The following is a 19,327-nucleotide window of genomic DNA, read 5'->3' as shown; positions in this document are numbered from 1 at the left end:
CCCTCTCTCTTTTCATCATGTCCCCCCTCAAAGGTCTGTTTTGTTTCTAACCATTACCTCTATTTTAATCTGAATTCCCTTTCATTATCAACATTCAAATCTCTTGTTCCCATATCCCCCTATTTCCCTTTTGAGTCAGATTTCTATACCCAACTGAGTATGCTTATATATTCTTTAATCTTTGAACCAATTCTAAAGAAATTGAGTTTCAAGAATTGTCTACCATCTTGCAATCTTTCCTTCTATTTTAAAAATATTTTTGCATGCTTTTTTTACTTTAGAAAAATTTACCCATTCTACCTCTCACCTATCCCTTCTCTCAGTGCATCCTCTTTTTCCCTCATATTTTTTTTCCTTACATGATATACTCACATTTATGCCCTCTGTCTATGTTCCCTCCTAATTGCTATAATAACAATAAAGCATTTAGGAATTCCATGTATCATCTTCCCACAGTGAAATATAAATTATTTAACTTAATTGAGTCATGATTATTTATGATTTCTCTTTCATGTGTACCTTTTTTTGTCTCTTAGATTTTTTTTTGTTTGAATATTAAAATTTCTATTTAACACTAACCTTTTCTTCAGGAATTCTTAAAAGTACCCTTTTCATTAAAATATCCATTTTCCCCTGAAGGATTAGATTCAGTTTTTCTGGGGAGTTTATCCTTTGTTGTAATCCTAGTTCCTTTGCCTGCCAAAATATCATATCACAAGCCCTCTAACCTTTTCATGTGGAAGTTGCTAAATCTTGTGTAAACCCGACTATGTTTCCATGAAATTTTAATTGTTTCTTTCAGGAAGCTCACAATATTTTCTGTTAGACCTGTGGAATTTGGAATTTGACTATAATATCCTTGGAAGTTTTCATTTTGGGATCTCTTTCAGGAGGCAATTTGTGAATTCTTTCCATTTTTATTTAACCCTCTAGTTCTATTATATCAGGGCTGTTTCTTGATATCTCATAGAGTTATTAGCTTCTATTTCCCTATTCTAATTATGTTTAGGAATTATTTTCCTCAGTGAGTCTTTATATCTTTTTTTCTTTTGTACAATTCTGCTTTTTTAGATGTTGTTATTTCATTAAACCTTTGTTTCTCTTTTATCATTTAACTAATTCTGTTATGTAAGTTATTTTCTTCAGTATTTTTGTTCCTCTTTATCATGATTTTAATTTTATTTTCATGACTTTCTTGCATTACATTAATTTCTTTTCCCAATTTTTCTCCAATACTATTATCTCTTTTTTAAAACTCTTCTAGGAATTCTCTTTGTGCCTTTAGTTGAATTAGCATTTCTCTTTGAGATTTTAGTTATAGTTGTTTTAATATTGTTGTCTTCTTTCGAGTTGTATCTTTGCCTTCCTTGACACTGTAGTCACTTTTTATAATCAAGTTCTTCTTTTTTTTGTATTTTCTCACTTTTTTAAGCCTATTTCTTGATCTTGAACTCTGCTCGCCTGGGTTTGAGGAAGCACTGTCCTGAGCTTCTTTACCCAGGAAAATTCCCTTTCCTCCTGCAACCACAAGCACTAGTGATCCTCTTGACCCTGTAATTATGACCAGGTCCCCTGCTCTTCTTCAGTCACAAATGCTAGAACTCTTTGCCTTGGAACTGTGATCCAGACCCCTGTTTCCTTATGACCTACTAGAAGTGCTTCTCTCTAGGCAACTGCAACCCAGAACTACATATGGGAAACACAGTTCCAATCAGTACCATTTATGTAAGGATTTGATAATCTTTTGAAATTGAAGTTTAAAGGATCAATGGCCATGGCAATCTTTAGTTTCCAGTCTCTAGTTTAGCACTTGTGCTAAATGATGATATTGCCAAAGCTAATGTGTAAGGCTATTGCTGGCAATATCCTTCTTTGTCTGTTGACCTATAAAGCAAGTGGGCACTAGTATGTCATTCCTCTATAGCCTCTGGCCCTAGGGCCTAGAGTTGTACCCAAGGCCCTGAATTTTTCCCAGTAAATGCTTCTCATTGGACCTATAATATCTGAGTAACTCACTGGCTTTCCTCCTCAAGTATGATGTTGCCAAGGAAACATTTCAACTATGATTTTCTTTTTCCAAGATGTATGCTACATCAGGAATTCTCTATATAAAAGCTCCATTGCCTGAATTCTCAAACTGAAGAATTTTTTTTTTACTTGGGGGTAACCATAAATATTTTTCACATCTTGTGTTATTCAGAAAATTGATTTTCTTTTTAGAAAACTAGAAGACATCTTTTTGCCTGTCATATTCAACACCCACTGCATTCTTTCCCAGGAGGTTCAGGGACTTGAACTTCTTCTTTAGACATTGTGAACCTCCTTTTTTTTCCCCTTAATTTGCCATATGTTTCTGCTGCACATTACTATTGATCCTCCTGGTAATAGTGATGGAAGAGCGAAATGCCTTGCACTCCTACCCCTCCCCCCACCCAGATTGCTGCACTTTGAAAGGAGGAAAGGTTAATCTCCAGACAAACAAACACAAGGAGTTCCCTAGGTCCTATCAGTTAAGGACCAATGAATTATATTACCACTAATTTATAATTATTTAAGGAAGTCTTCAATTCACTCATCATCTCCCTTTATCCACCTCTTGTTATATCCTATAAAAAATAAAGCAACCTTAGATGAATCAAGAGAAACAATTAAAGATTAACTTGACTGACTTGCATAGTCAGTTCTTCTATAACATATTTTGAAAAAAATGAATCTGTTCCAGTGCAATTGATAGATTAGAGAACATTTTAGCAAAATTTAGATTTTTGAAATGGCTTCTTTGGATTTCTTGAAGAAATAGCAAAATATAGAAAACTATACTACTGCATAATAATTCATGAGCGGTGACCTTTCCAGTGTCCAGTTACACAAGCAAATTCTAGGTCTTGGTCAAGGTAAAATGTCATATTTATGATATATGTCCTCATGAAGTAGGAACTTTGAGCAGAGGAGGGGTGATCCATACCACCTATATTTCTATTCCTCATTCCTCCGTAACCTTTTCCCCTGAGGCCTGAAGTTGTACCTAAAGCCCTGAACTTGACCATTATTTCTTCTGGTATTTAGATAGTATTTTTAAAATTCATAAACTGTGCTGCTGTTGTTATTTTTTAACAGAATTCTATCCTTTTTCATTTGTCATTCAGGAAGTCGTGATGTAGTACAAGTGCTTCTTCTCTCCAAGGAATTGCAACCCAGAACTGTGCATGGGCAACAGAACTGCTAATATGTACCAATTGCACACAATACCTACAAAAGGTGTCCTGTGATTCCTCTCTGACCAGTTGCTTGAAGGCCTTTCTATCTCTGGGCTGAGAATTCCTGAAGCTGATGTTGCAGCTGCAAGGCCCACAACTGGCACTGCCACAATGTATGTTTACTCAGGCCTCTAACCTGATGCAACAAACCACCCTTGCTTTACTCTCAAGTTACCTCAGGTTAGAAAGAAATTCTCACCCTGACCTTTGCTGTCTCTGATGTTCCAAGATGTAATTTGAGACATTCATTTAAAGTTGCTTTGAGGGCAATATTGTGTTATAACAAAATTTCTTCTATATTAAAAGAGTAATAATTCTTCTAGTAACCAAAAAGTATATATGGATATATTTTCTGCTGATAGGAAACATTTCCAAATTTTCCCAGATTCTATTGGATCAATAAGAATTGCTCCTTTGATTCAAAATAATATAAGCCAATATACTCTTCCAATTAAACCAATTGAAAATGTAAGAAAAATAATTGCTACATAGATCCTACAATAGTGAATACATCAATTTATTGATAAAAAGTATTTATTTCTGTCTCTACAATGAAAATGAGAATAGTATACCTTAGTCAATAAGGCCAAAGAAATGTAGACTGACCTACGTCAAGGAATGGCTTGGTAGATCTAAACTTCTACTGCTTGCTGTTAAGCTATTTGAATGGCATGTAGATTGATTCTGAATCCATTATGGACTAAACTGTGAAACAAGCAAAGTTTTACTTTATACTTACCAACTCAAACATACTACACAGATTTTTTTTCCTACCAATTCCCTTTCCCTCCCTAATATATGAAATGGTGTGTACAACAATAAGAACTGTTGATACACATAAGTAGGACACATACAATGAGGTTATGGTAGAAGATTAAGATTTTCTTTTTTATATAACATTTCTTCAAAATATGAAACCCATCTGCATAGTTTCAGATTATTCTGTACTATTTTCTTCTTTATCCTTTGTAATATGATGATATTCATAATGACCATTATCACTATAACAGCTGGACCTGTTTAACTCTTAGGAAGCTAAATTAGCTATAGCTATTTTAAAAACCTTCAATTTATCATATCCATGGAAGAATGTGGTCATTCTTAGTACATGAATTAAATATTTGTATACGGCCCACAGAATATGAAGTGGATGAGTATTTCACTGTAAGATAGTTGAGTACAATTAAATTTATGATTCCTTAGTGATTATTTAATTCTTGACTCTCATATTGTAAAGTATTTTGAAAATAAGGATACTAATTTTTCCAGTTGTTGATGTGGTATTTGGAAGTGGTCATTTCAAATAACTGTTAGTATTCAGGAGCAAATGATGTCCCTGTTGGTACAAGAAAATAAACCACCAGTCTGAGAAAACAACCAGAAACAGTCAAACAAATATATATGTGTGTGTGTATACATATTATATGTGTGTATATACACACACGCACGCACACACACGTGTGTGTTTACTTACCTTGAATTTTTATTTTTACTTTATATTAATTTTTTCTACCACCATCTAATGAATAAGATGTTACACGCTTTGGCCTAGCCCTTCAAGATTTAACTTAGGTGGCTATCTCCCCCATAGAGTCTATTGTGAATTCCCAAAATTTTAGTACTCCCTGTTTCAAATTGCCTCTTGTTTGCCCAACTGTATACATTCCATATCCTCCAAAGAATATAAGGTCTTTGAAAACACAGACTATCTTTCTTTCATGTTGCCTGGAGGTGCCAATCACAGTATTTGATTTACAACAAACACAGTTGTTTTGTTTTTTAAATGATGTCCTCCTCTGTTTTTGCAAGGATAGAACTACAGCTAACCATTGGAATGATGCCATTTCTGATCAGCATAGGAGTTTTAACATATTCTTTTTCTTACCTGGCCTGCTTTGTCTGTCCTTAGATAGCCTGATGATCCTCAGCCTTCTGAAAATCAGAACTCCAGAATTCAAGTGATATACTAGTCTCAGACCCTGCCAATTGTAGGGATTACAGTCATGTGGCACCATGACTGGCTAACAACCAACATGGTGTGTGAAATTGAATTAAATCTTCCCCACATAACTTAAAATGAAAAGTCATTAAGAATCAGCATTACAATATTTAGCTAAGAAATTTTCCATAAATACACTAACAAATAAAAATTCATAGCAAGAATTAGTACTACACTGTCTGCTCAAAGTGTCTTCAAAGGGCAAAGGAAGACCATGGAAGTAATCATTCTTGGGGTCCTTACTCTCTTACAATTTTGATTGTTATTAATAATAGATGTTTACATTTATATTCTATTAATATATGTAAATACAAATTAAATCCTACAATTTGAAAAAGGGAAGACTCTAGAGTACCATCACATTTGCTTGCTCTCTGTGGCAGTGTTTGATTTTTAACTCGATTCCCATCATATTCCCAACTCTCAGCAGTGAATGACAAAGGAGGTAGCCACTTTATGCAAAGAACAAAATGACTGTTCGTTTTATTATAGATGTAGCAAACTGTTAGTGGCATCCCTCATGTAAGGACATACTAACTTTAATTAAGGTCATTACTAAGATTTATTGACCCACATTTTCTAATCCTGGAATTTAAAGGTCAAGAAGTCAGGATAGCGACACAAAATTTCCAGTTCTAAAGATTTGCTGCCAAGCTTATGTCCATTATGAAAACATTTCTAATTCACCCATATTATTCATGTTCATTCCTCCTGAATAGTTATTTTCCTACCATTAAAAAGCAATCAGCATTACAATGCATGTTGCTGTATCATGAAGTTAGGGGACATAATAAGATATGCCTATAAAAGGAATCAGGAATGACTTACTTCCTACCACTCAAGAAACAAGGAGGAAGATAATGACCAAGTCAAGGAGACTTTTAAAGTTTTGCCGAAGTCTTTCATCAATCGATTGTAGGCAAATCCAATAAAAGCAAACATTCAAGAAGAAATGTGCTTACTTACAATGTTGTGAATTGATCTCTCTGACAGTTAACTTGGTATTACCTGACCCAAGGTCTCTTTGCCTTCCAAAGTCAGAGTTTGAGGTCTTCATTTTATTTAAAAAAGAAAGATTATAAAAGGCACATATATTCAGCAGCAAAAATTATATTCCTTTAATGAACAAAGAGAGGACTAGTATAATTTCTGCAATATTTATTTTATACTAAAGTGAATTGATTTTAAAAGGACTTTTAAAAGAATTTTAACAGTATTTACAAACTAATGATCTGAGATATTTTAAAATAAACAAAATTTGTATCAGGTGACTTAACCCTGCTTATTCTTCACTATATTTCTCAATCCTTGATCCAGACACTTACTTTGTCTTCTCCCTATAGTCTTTTATAAAACTGTACTTTTAGATCTTTCATTTATACTGAAGTGTAAATGGATAATAATGGTTTAAAGTGCAATTTTTGCAAAGACAATTGTTTGTCTTTTAATACAAAAAAATTAAACATATTAATGACAAAAAATTCTAATACTAAAATTTCACACATCTGTGGATTCTTTTAGGCATCATTCTAATTCTACTACCCATGAAATCAAACCTATTTTGTCTAATCTAAATATAGTGTCTGGGTGGATTGAATATAATAATTCTAAGACATCTATAGCTACAGGCCCCATAGTACAATGGAAAAGATTACTGCCTTTGCTGGAAGTGGGTTCAAATTCTGTCTCTGATATATATCTGTGTGTCCTTGTACAAACCTCTTAATATCCTTGTTGTGAAGTTCAAAATTGATTTTTTATTTTGTTTTGTTAAGACCTGATCAATTAGCACAGATTTAATATTTTTCTTCCCTATGTGAGTTTAGATCTCTTAAGCCTGGTAACCTCAGATAACTTGGGTCACAATCTGTTCCTGTGTTTCAGGTAACTTCAGGGCTCTTCAATTCTTATACCTTTTACCTTCACCCTTATAACTCTACTCAATAGCCCACGTTTGGAGAAATATGACAAAAGTCCAATCTCATCAACATGAACATTTACACCAACTCCCATCACCTGACAAGTGTTCTCATCTCATCCTTCAGTGATATAATGGGGAGGAATTGAGACGACCCTCATCCCATCTCGACCCTCATCCCATCTCGTAATTAAAAACTTTAGTCAATCAGAAGATGTACCTCTATTGCTCCAAGATTTTGTTTGGTGATCTTGTTAATCACCATTAAAAAAAAATAAGTCACTGAGGGTTTTATGTTCACTGAGAAGACATTTGACCCCATTTTTTGGTTGGCGGGGGGAGGGAATTACTAACCCCTATTAATAGATTATTTGTGCTCAGAACTTTGCCTCCGAATTTCTTTCTTTACATTGTTCTTTTTCTACACTGTAAAAAGAGACTGGATTCAGTAGCCTCTGAGGTCCTATCTAATTCTAGATTTATTATCTATTTTATAATACATGTGTCTGCATTATCTTTTTTAATAAGAAAAAAATACATATACAACCAACATTAAAGGGTTGCTTAGAGGATCTGATGGGGTGATGGGACCAGGATGCTTAAAAGGAAAAGACCCTGTATTTGAAAGTAACCCAGTCCTTGAATTTTCCCACACATTTCTGTTGCCCAGATCCCTGGTGACTCAGCCCAAGGTATTTGGCCCAACCCAGTCCTCCTAGATCACTTAATTAGCTCACTTGACAATCCTTTCATTATAGCTCCAGGCCTACCTTACACCTGGCCCTGCCCAGATTACTTACAACCTAATCCCATCCAGATCCTTTCACTACCCTTTTTTCTATATAAGCATCACTCTCATTCCAATTAGGTTGCAGATTCCCTAAGAATCTCACCTCACACTATAAACCTTGTGCACTGTACCATGACATTTTGGGGTTCCCAGTAACTCCAACCTGAATCTGATCAAATGGCATATTCTAGATGAAAATGCTTATAATTTTACCACTATATTTAAATGAAGCAATTATTTCATATAAGTGGTTAAATATAAAGTAGTGAAAATGGAAAAGATAAAATTCTTTAATATGAAGACATTTGTATGCATATAAAAGAACTCTCATTTTAACATTTAATATTAAGCTTTCTCAAAGTAATTAATACTGAGCTATTTTCTTACTGTGCTAATCAGATGAAAAAGGATAGAAACCAATCAATGATAATGATTGATATGTGTCATGTATGGCAGTAATTAATTTAATGTCTTCACTAAAGTATTACTAAAAGGAAATTCTAACACAAGGAATTAGCCAATTGTTAAAGTAACCTCAGTGAAAATTAGGTAAAGTAAGTCTAATGTGTGGGTAGCTAGATGTTACAGTGGACTGAGTACTGGGCCTGGAGTCAGGAAGACTACACTTCCTGAATTCAGATCTTCCCTCTGACACTTACCAGCTGGGTGACCCTGAGCAAATCACTAAACCTTATTTCCCTCAGTCCCCTATCTATAAAATAAGATAGAGAAGGACATGGCAAACCACTCCAATATCTCTTCCAAGAACTCTAATAGCATCAGAGTCAGACATGAGTGAAAGTATTCAACAACAGCAACAATAACAAAGGTTAAATCTGCCTTTAGGATATTCTTAAGTTCTCTTTGTGAGACCCACTTTTTTGCCTACTCCCAAAAGATTTTCTTCTGTTTTATTTTTTTTTCTGCCAGGGAAGTTATATTCTTCTCATTTAGCTGCTCATTACATTCCCTGAGATATCCTATCCGGGCCTGAATTTCATCAGAAGCAGAATCTTGTTTTACATTTTTTCATTTCCTCTCCAGATTCAAAACAAAACATACTTGTCCTGTATCCAATTCCCTTAGAATAATTACAGTAGGTGCTAATGTGCCCCTTGTTGTGAAAGGTTTATACATTAATTAAAGCATTCTGAAGATACTTTCTTAACACAAAGTTATAATTTCATCTTCCTTCTCAAAATTCTCACATACTTGATATGTCTTTTTACATATATTTATCATATCGGTTTTGTGATACACACATGTACATATATACATACACATGTGTGTATTCATCTGATCTTTCCTATTACACTTGGCTTTGAATATCAAGACTTATTAATTTGCCTATCATCCTGAGTACCTAGAAACAAGTGTCTTATAATGAGTTCGTGCTTAACAAATGCTACCTGAATGAATGGGAAGGGGAAATTGGTCCTTCAAATGATACAACACTAATAGTAATTTGTGCAAAAACGATCATTGAGCTACATTTTCTAATTCTGAAATTTAAAGGTCAAAAAGTCAGAATAGTGAAACAAAAATGGCATCATAGTTAGAATTTTTCACTTATAAAATAAAGCCTTGTTAATTTCTTTACACCAAGCTCTTAAACCCTCCCAGGAAACTTCAACATTGAGATTAAAATTACATAAATCCTTTGTCATTATAATAACTCTTTGTAGACAAGCAGAGGGAAAATTATCTTAATGGACAAGATCCACTTAACCCCATTCACTGTTGCTTCTAAGGTTATTTGCATGGACCTGGTTCATATACTAGTGAGAGTAGAATTCAGTCTTGAGAATTGCTTTCCACAGTTCCTTCACAAGTCTTTTCAAGGGGGACATTATAAGAGATTCAGGGACCTTTTGGGTCATAAGTCATAAGAGTTTAGAGTTATAGAGTACTAATTGTGGAAGATGAAATGCACTCAAAATGCTTACTTAAATATCTAAGAATTTATTTGAATAAGGAGCCAAGTGTGAAGATTTAAAGTATGAACTTACTCCCAGAAACTGTGAGATAAGGCAGAAACACCTAAGAGGTGAAGTTATAACACACCTAAGAAGGGCCCATTAGATTATCATAGTAGAAAAAAGCAAAGAACAGTTCAGAGGAAATTTAAGGAAATGACAGTGCAGTAGATAAAATAGATTAACAGGGTTCCCATTTATCTCCTAGTCTCTCTGTCTCCTAGAGCCTTCTCAGGGAGTCCTGATCCAGACCACCTGCCTCCAGGTCTGTCTCTACCTCAGTGCCTTTTCCATTAAGATAGAATCTTTCCTTGGTACAGATACATCTGAAACTAATAGATTTTTCCTTTTTCCCCAGATTCCCTCAGAGAACACCTTCACCTGTTCTTGCATGCTATGAAGTGTGGTATCCTAGCCTCCAAGGATACATCATTATTTGCCATGGATTTGGACCTTTAGGGAGAATCTTTAAAAGTCTAATCACCTGTCTCCTTCATATCCAGCCACTGGTATTCTCCCTGGAACCATTCATCAATGTTTAGTATACTCCTTCCCCTTCAAACTCATCCCTTCCCAGTGATTCCAAACCTCCAAATGTATCCTCTAAATGCCATTCCACATACCATAATCTCATTCATTTATTCACTTCCTCCTTAACCCTATGACTGTTAATGCCCTGCTACAATTTTTTGCCTTGTGCTCTCTGAAATGTCTACTTTTAGACAACAAACTTGTGATTTTCTTTAAAAAACTTATTTATCTATTGATGTATTTTAAAACTCAAAGACGTTTTAATTATTTTTTCATCTTTCTTCCCTTCCAAATTCCCCACCCAATGATGAAAAAAATTATTACATATATTTATAGTAAAATTAAGCATATTTCATTAGTCACATTCCTTCCTCCTCCAAAGAAAAAAGCAGGAAATTAAAAATATACATATATATATATATTTACTGTCTTAATCCATCAGAACTCTATCTGGAGATGGAAGACATGCTTCATTCTGAGTCCCTTGAAATTGTAGTGGATCATTGTGTTGATCAGAGTTACTAAGTCTTTCAAAGTTTATTAAAATTACAACATAGCTATTACAGCATAGACTGTTTTCATAGTTCTGTTTATATCACTTTATCAGTTCAAAAAAGTCTTTTTTTTCTGACACCATCTCTTTCATCATTTCTTACACCAAAATTCTATTCCATCATATTAATATACCACAACTGGTTCAACTTTTCCCCAATTGATGAGCATCTCCTCAGTTTCCATTTTTTTCTTTGACATAATGGTCCTAGGAATATTTTTTGTACATATGGGTTCTTTTCTTCTTTCTTTGATCTCCTTGGTAGTAGAGTAATACTAGTAATATTGTTGGGATAGATATATACACACACACACATACATTCTATATACACACATATACCCATATACATTGTCTATACACACATATATATGTATACATCTTACATACACACAATTTTGTATGCTTTCTCCCCCATCGGGTTGTGTACTCCTTGAGGGCGGGGACTTTTTTCCTGCTAAAAAAATTTTTCAAATGCTTTGCACAGTTCCAAGCAGATAGCAAATACATAATTAATCCTCATTGACTGGTTGAGTTACTAAAAATAGATAAAAAAAAGAATTAATATTTTAAAGATAATTCCTAAAAGATATGAGCATCTCTGGTGGGACAAACAATAAAAATCACAGACAATGAAGGGTGGCAATGAGGATATCACTAGACAAGTATGATTGTCCTGGTTACATGTATTATTTAGTCAGATTTGTTTCCCCTGTGTACTTGTTTTCCATTTTTGTTTCCTGGTCTCTGTCACCCCTCCTCTTGATAGTATTCTAACCTGTGACAGAATATGCCTGTGGGTATCTGGGTATCATCTTTCCTGTTACTTTTTTTTATGCTGCTTAATTAAATGGATCTTGCTGTGAACTAATATTCTCTCAGATTTACTGGTTCAAGAAGCACAATGGTGGAAACTCATAAACTCTGGTTTTGAGTAAATTCTTGGCTACAACATGCCGCAAAACTGGGGCAAATTTCAGGGGACTTAAAGGAGAAGAGGCTCTTGGGTTCTATGGTAAAATGTTGTTCTAAAACCTTTGATGAGTTGTGTGGGGAGCCAATTTTGGGGAGCACAGCAGGGCTGAGAAGAGTGGGAGCCCTGTTGTCCCCAGACAGGGCCGAGAAATAATCACAGATAGGATTCTCAGAATGGTGAAAGGGAAGAGTCAACTTTATTACTCTGAGTCCAGGCTTTTATAGGAAGCTTCTTAACTGCTTTCTTCTTTCTCCCAGGCCTTGGGTGGAAATGCCATGCTTATCTTGAGGACCTAATCCTCACACCTGTATGCTTCCAGGGTGGGGTGGGGAACTGATCCAGGCAGTCAGCAGGTCCAAACACCTGAGAGAGCTTGTTCAGCTGTCAGAGTCTGAGTCCTACTTGCCTGTGGTCCTCAACATCTTCCCCTTTCTTTTGTTACTAGAATAGGTGAATCAGGTTAGTGGTGTCTTCACATAGCATGTGAGTTTGACTCCACCAACATAGTGGGAACAAGGTAAATTGCAAGGAGACATCATGTAATCTGGGGAAGAAGCAATGTACACCCAATCATAGTCAGACCTACTATCTTACTGGTGTTACACAGATAGGATGAAATCCATAAACATACTTCATCAATATGTAACCACCTCTTTCACATTTTTTATCAATTAACAATAGATATTCATTTATGCTATTGAAATATTTCTCTGCTCTGTTTGCTTCTGTCTGTAAGAGGTAACAGACACTGAAAGAGCCATTGAAGCATTGTAACAGTAAACACAATACACAAAATACACTTCTTTTGCCATCTCCTTTTCACCAATTGCATGAGCATCCTATCATAAGAACTGCCAAAGCACTCAACACTACTTAAAGGGCAAAAGGCTTGAGTTACTGTCATAATCTGCCCACTTCTAACTATAGTGTGGTCCAGGTCATTGCCATCGCCACAGCCGGAGATGGAGCTGAACCAAGCGGAAGACCTTCATCTCAGACATGTAGAAAAATATGTTTTGATTCCTAAGATTATGAGAGAGAAGGCCAGTGAGAGGTGTTCTGATCAAGTGCAAGACTTCACCAAATGCTGCAAAGACTCTGGCTTTCTTATGGTGGTAAAATGTCGGAAAGAAAAGTCAGCATTAAAAGAATGCCTAAGTGCTCACGATAAAAACCCATTTTTATGAAGAATGCAAAATGGAAAATTTGAAGGAAAGAGAAGAATTTAAAAAAAACTGGAATTTGTTCTAAGAACAGGTTGCAGAAGATTCCTAACAACTTTTAGCAAAATAATTAATTATGAATAATTTTTACCCTAATTCTAATGGCGAGAGCATGAGGCACAAGAAACTAATATCTTTGGTTTGCCCCTTAATATCCTGGAAATATTTTTGTTGTTTGAAATAAATATCATTTATCAAAAAAAAAATAGCGTGGTCCATGCACAAGTTAGCATTAGGTGCAAGTAACGTTCTTCTCTAAGGTCCTTTAATATTTGTTCTCCGTGGTGATGTAAGCAAATTGACAGAAAAAGACAAGCAGCCAGATCAGCATAAATGATATTGTTCGTCCTTCATAATTGTGTACAATTGTCAATAGCTGCAAAGGTTTTTCACACTATTTCACGCTATTGAGTTCATTGTTATTCTCAATCACCCTCTGCTGTGGTTATTCAGGGTGAGAGAGGTCAACAGGACTAAGCAGCTCTGCACACTCAAGTGGATCATCCAGTTGCAGGGTGTGTCTTTTCTTTCTGGAAGGATGTTGGTGTATTCATTGCATCAGAGGCTCTGTGAACTCTGGAGCATGCTGTTGCGAGATCTAGATTGGAGCAGCTTCATCACCTGGGGAAATACAAACATACCCTTTCCCCCCAGTAATTGCCGTCCCAGTCCCCTTCCAGGTGTTTGTGGCCAGGTCTTTGCACATTTGGTCTATTACAGGGTGTTCCAGCTGTCTCCCCCTTTCTTATGTTTTTGAAGGAACCTTACCAAAGGGAGGAGAATAAATTCCATCCATCCCCTGTGGGCAAGGACAAGTAGTGGAGGAGTGATAAGGGCAGCCCAAATAAAGGGCAATTTTTAAGGATCTGTGTGCATACGTATAAGGGGTAACCTCTTTTCTGAGGGTTTGTAATTTTTAAGAAAATTTTGTACTCCGTGTGTTTAAGCCTAGCAGTATCAATATGTTGGCATATGTATACTAAATATCATATATATGTATACTAAATATTATAATAAATATCATGTGGTGCAGTTGGAGCAGAAGTAGAGTAAGTATTAGTAACTTTATCATTTTTACAATTACTGTAGTCGCTTGCATTTCCAGGAAGCTGGTAGACAAAAGTTCCTAACTGGAACCTTACAACTGAATAGTAGATAAACATCCCTGTCTCACAAAGCTCGTTTATCCTCTGATTATATTCATTGTAGAAAAAGAGATACTACAGAAATTGGATCTTTTACCTGTATTAGACTCTACTTAACTCTTGTTTAGGTTGTGGAATGAACATACATTGAGATCAAAACAGTGAAATCCGTTCCATTTTATGTTAATTTAGCTATAAATTGTTGTGTAAATGAGGGTTTTAGCAGGCCTCCTAAGAAAGCATGCTAAGGATTGAAAAGAAATTTTAAAGGTATATTCTTTGGAAATAAAGCAGTTTTAAGCTTCATAAAAGACCATCAAACCTCTATGAAGAAAATCAATGGAAATATTATAACTAATTCTTGATGAAAAAATTTAGCATTAAACAGTAAAGCAACCTAGGTAATAATTTCCATATGTGATAGCCAAATGGTTTTAGCTGTAGCCTCTTTTTAAACTATAGGTAAAGGTATAAATGCCTGGTGTAGAGGTTTTTCTCTTCTCCTTATGGCTACAAAGCCTAATTGTGGATTTAGGGGTTTGAACCGGAGAGATCTATTAACTTGTTTAAAGGTATGGGCTTCAGGATTCCTCAAGGCTGTTGTTAGAGGGGTCCTTGATAAACTTAGTATGCTTCCTCCTTTTTGCCAGATTGGGATGGGCAACTGAAACTCTGCACTAATCTTTGGCACTTTCTCTACTGCTCTAGTCTGAGATGAAAAAGGCTTCAATGAATCTATGCAAATATTTTAAACTGTGCCTATATGTCCATTCCCTAAAAACCTTCTTGGAAACAAAATTCCAAACTCTTTAGCAAAAAGAAATTGAAAATGGCGCCTTACTTCTCCTTCTTCATACTAGAGAGCTCACAAATTTCCCACTTTTTATCAGATCCTAAAGAATGCTCCATCTGTCTAAATGCCAAGCCATATAACAAAATCTGACCTGTCTCCAACATCAGATCAGGAATGACAATTCCTATCCTTCACATGAATTTCACTTACAGTTGCATTCTGAACACACACAATTTTTCTCACAGGGAGGTAGGAATGGGGAAATGCTTGTCCGTTTGTTTCTTTGAAGTGAGGGAAAAGTCCCTTATTCTATCTCTTTGTTGACACCCAACCTGGCCAGGGTTGAGTGAGAAAAAGAGATTTTCAATCTTTTTTTTTAAATCTCGAAATTTCTGTTCACACTTTTCATGCAACTAATTTATACCTATCTTAATCATTTTTTACCCAGCTTCTCTCTTTACTACATGCTTAAATTTCTTTCTAATTCTGACCTGATATTGTTCCTACACTCTTCAATTTACCATAAGCATTTTATGACCTGTAAGATACTGGAATACTTTGTTTTTTAGCAAGAAAGAAAGGAGAGAGGGGCTTTTGCTGTAAAATGGGGAAGTAAAGATTATCCAGGCTGTGTAGGAGGGAAGCTCCACCCAAAAACTCTAAGCCCCTCCAAGTAACAAGGTAGAAAGAGAAACAGGTAAGGGGCGGCCAGGTGGCTCAGCGAGTAAGAGCACCGGCTCCAGTGTCGGGATGATCTGGATCAAATCCCGGCCTGGGATACTCAGCACCACACCCAGAAATAACTGGCCGTGTAACCTTGAGCAAGTTACTTAACCCCGATTGCTTAAAAAAAAAAAAAGAAAGATAAACAGGTGTATTGTAAAACCTTGATTTGCGACCTCTGGGGGGTGTAATGAGACACTCAGGGTGCCAGGACAAGCCTGGTATGCCTTGCACTGAAACAATAATTTGGTTCTCCTGATTAGCGAAAATAGAAACAGTTACCACATGAAGAGTCAACTAATATCAACCATCTTAAAATGAATTTGCTATTTAGTTTTTCAAATGAAATGGCTAAGTGCAGGTGGCAAGCATATATGCCTTTATTTTTTACCAATAAGTTCATCTGTTAGACTTCTAAATTTGTTTCTGCATACATTGCCCCCCAGGAACTTCGATCCCCAGTGGTTTTATCTCAGACTTGCTGTTGCGGTAAACCTGGGGGGCAGCTCAAGGCTTCCGCTATTCCCTATTGTTGTTGATTGGGGAAAGAGCGACCTACATCCTGAAGACCAATGAAAACCTTTTTTTTTTTTTTTTTTACATTTTGGGCTTTGGGGTATTAGGCCTGGAGGGCCTAGTTCTAACTAGCTCCTTTTTATTTTTTCCCTTCCTGTCTGCATTGCGCTTGTAAATTACCTGGTTTCCCACAATTAAAGCATTTTCCTTCTTCCTTCCTCCAGGCTCTCTCCCATCCTGTGCTAAGGTTCATTGCTCCCAATTTTTCTCCAAGCAGATTTATATAGAAAGTCTGAGTGGCACACCTTTGAATCTTGTCTTCTATAGTGATACCTTTTCTGCAACCTGCAAGAGCTCTTTTACAGTCCTGGTTATATTTTTCTCTCCTTATTTGCCTAGCTACAACATCAGCTGAGTATCCTTCTCCAATTGCCTTAATGATAGTCTGTGTAAGGTGGGTTAGAAAATCTGTAAAGGTCTCCTGGAGTCCCTGAGTTATTTTTGTGAATGATTGTCTTTCGTCCCTTTTCCCAGGGAGTGCTGCCCAAGCCCTGATGGCACATATAACTATTTGTTGGTATCCCCTTATATCATAATGTAGCTGCCGACCTATATTGCCTGACATAGACCGGTACCGAGAACTGCTCATAATTAAAGGAAACCTGTTGCTGCTAATTATGGGTGGCTTGTTGTCTGTACTGCTCAAGAAACTTAGAGCTCCAAATAAAATATTCTCCAGGTTCCAAGGAAGTGCACACTACATGTCTGCAATCATGAAGGGGTAGGATGATATAAGTTACTCTGTCCAAAAGTTTTCTGACATACCTGGAAGTTGAAACAAATTCACTAGGGGCCTTTTTTATTTCTCTTAGCAGTCTAATATCAAGGCGTTTGTAATCAGGAAAGAGTTGTCTAGGATTATTAGGGTCAGGTCTTTCTATTAAGGGAAATGTCTGTAATCCTAAATCTTGGCAGTCCTCTCCCTGCTGCTTAGCTTGTTGGATAGCATTTTCAAGGGGGAGGAGTGTACTGTGTTCCCATTTAACTACGTCCCAGGGGGGTGCATATGTTCTGATAAAAGGGGCATTGAGACAATGAGGGCATCAGGTGGCTGCGTAGGGTTCTCCACCTCAATTGAGTAACAACCCTTGTCTCCCTATGTATTGGCCTGCTCTGGTTCTTCATTCTCTACTTCCTCTACCTGATCCCCAGCATAAAACTTCTCTATTTCTTCGTAGTAATCTGCTCTATTGTGGAATAATATTCTCTTAATTGTTCGCCCACCGTTTTCCATTTTTGGGGTCTAATGAACCCTCCTTAGACAGCCATGGAGAAGTGATCTGCAGGAGATCTAAAAATTCTTTTATTTGATTCTGTGTGACCATGAGTCCTCTTTCCTCTATTATATGAAGGAGGACTTTTTCATACTTTCTTTGTCAGGGTTATTTAATCTGCAATTGTGCTATGGCCATTACTTGCTCTGGAGGAAAAAAAGAGAGAATAGGAAAGTGGTTCTTCTGAATCTTCCCCTCACCTTGTCCTAGGATCCTGCATTGCTCAAGGGGGACCTCTGGGTCGACCAAGTCAGCTCACAACACCTCACTAGGGCCTGATGTTTCTGTACCTTGAGCTTCTGTGCCTCGGCCCCATGTTGGGTGCCAGTTTTGGGGAGCCAATTTTGGGGAGTCCTGGACTGAGAAAGAGTGGGAGCCCTGTCATCCCCAGACAGGGCTGAGAAGGAATCATTGACCCAGAGGCTTCTAGTGTATAAAAAGAGATGGGACTCTCAGAATGGTGAAAGTGAAGAGTCAACTTTATTATTAAGTCCAGGCTTTTACAGGATGCTTCTTAATTGCTTTCACATTGCATAATTCTTTCTCCCTGGCCTTGGGTGTAAATGCCTTGCTTATGTTGAGGGCCTAATCCTCACACCTTTATGCTTCCTGGGGGAAGGGGAACAAATCCAGGCAATAAGCAGGCCCAAACACCTGGTCCTCAACAGAGTTGGAAGAATCATATCAACGTCTTCAAAAATATACAGTATATATATTAGGTCAGATGTGAGGGAAAACAATGAGTCTTTTCTGGAGCATTAGAATAAAATTAGTTATATTTTTTCATCTGACACCTTGATATATTTGAATGACATCTAATATGAAAACATATTCAATATATAAGAACACTTAGTGTTGTATGGGTCAGAGGAACACTCACCCAAAATAACTCAGAGACTTCTCAAAGTAGAAGCAAAAAATGTCTTGCTCAAGAAAGGGCATGCCCAAATCCAACAAGAAAGTCAGAAGGGAGGAGAGCGCTACAGGAGGCAAAAGCAAGATCATAAAGCCCTAGCGTGGGAATTCCACACCTTCTCTACTGCCCCACCTTAGCACTGGTTGGTAAGGAAAGCTCACAGTCTTCTTATTAATGCTAACCAATAGCCTCAAAGCCCTCTCCATTCATTAACATAATTATTACTAATGAGGCTCTAATCTTCTTAGATAGCATACATAATACATGAGATCTACTACACAAGTGCAGTAACAACCTCGGAATACTGAACCCCCTTCAGTCCAACCTAGATGTGTCCTTATCTGGGCCTGACTATCACAAGGCTGCTGTCTGCTTTCTGATTGGTCAAACCCTCCTGCTGCTGCCAGCTCCTTTTATTCTATATTATTTCATTTTTAGTATTATCTAGGAATTCTCTGGGAACTGAGAACCCAACTACTTCCCAAGGCTACTGCCTCAACTCTTCCCAAGGCTACTGTGTGGTATTTTTTATCAGTGGTCTTGTTTCAGCAATTCATGCAGTTCTATAGAAACTTAACCCTTTGCTACCTCCCACACTACCATTCCTTTCCCCAAACTAAAAACACCTCTAATTTGGTCTCAATACTTAATCCAATCAATTGTATTCATACTCAATAGCT

At 36.6% G+C, this 19,327-nt stretch overlaps 1 pseudogene; it reads left to right on the top strand.

The window, feature by feature from the left end:
- Positions 1-12,947: 12,947 nt before the first annotated feature.
- On the top strand, positions 12,948-13,282 carry LOC138169999 (COX assembly mitochondrial protein homolog pseudogene; annotated as a pseudogene).
- Positions 13,283-19,327: the final 6,045 nt, after the last annotated feature.

The sequence above is a fragment of the Petaurus breviceps genome, unplaced genomic scaffold (assembly GCF_028583685.1).
Source record: "Petaurus breviceps papuanus isolate PSGF00001 unplaced genomic scaffold, PetGlider_PUasm1.0 38, whole genome shotgun sequence".
NCBI lineage: Eukaryota > Metazoa > Chordata > Mammalia > Diprotodontia > Petauridae > Petaurus > Petaurus breviceps.
Note: the sequence above shows the minus strand (reverse complement) of the source record. Positions and strands in the feature narration are given on the sequence as shown.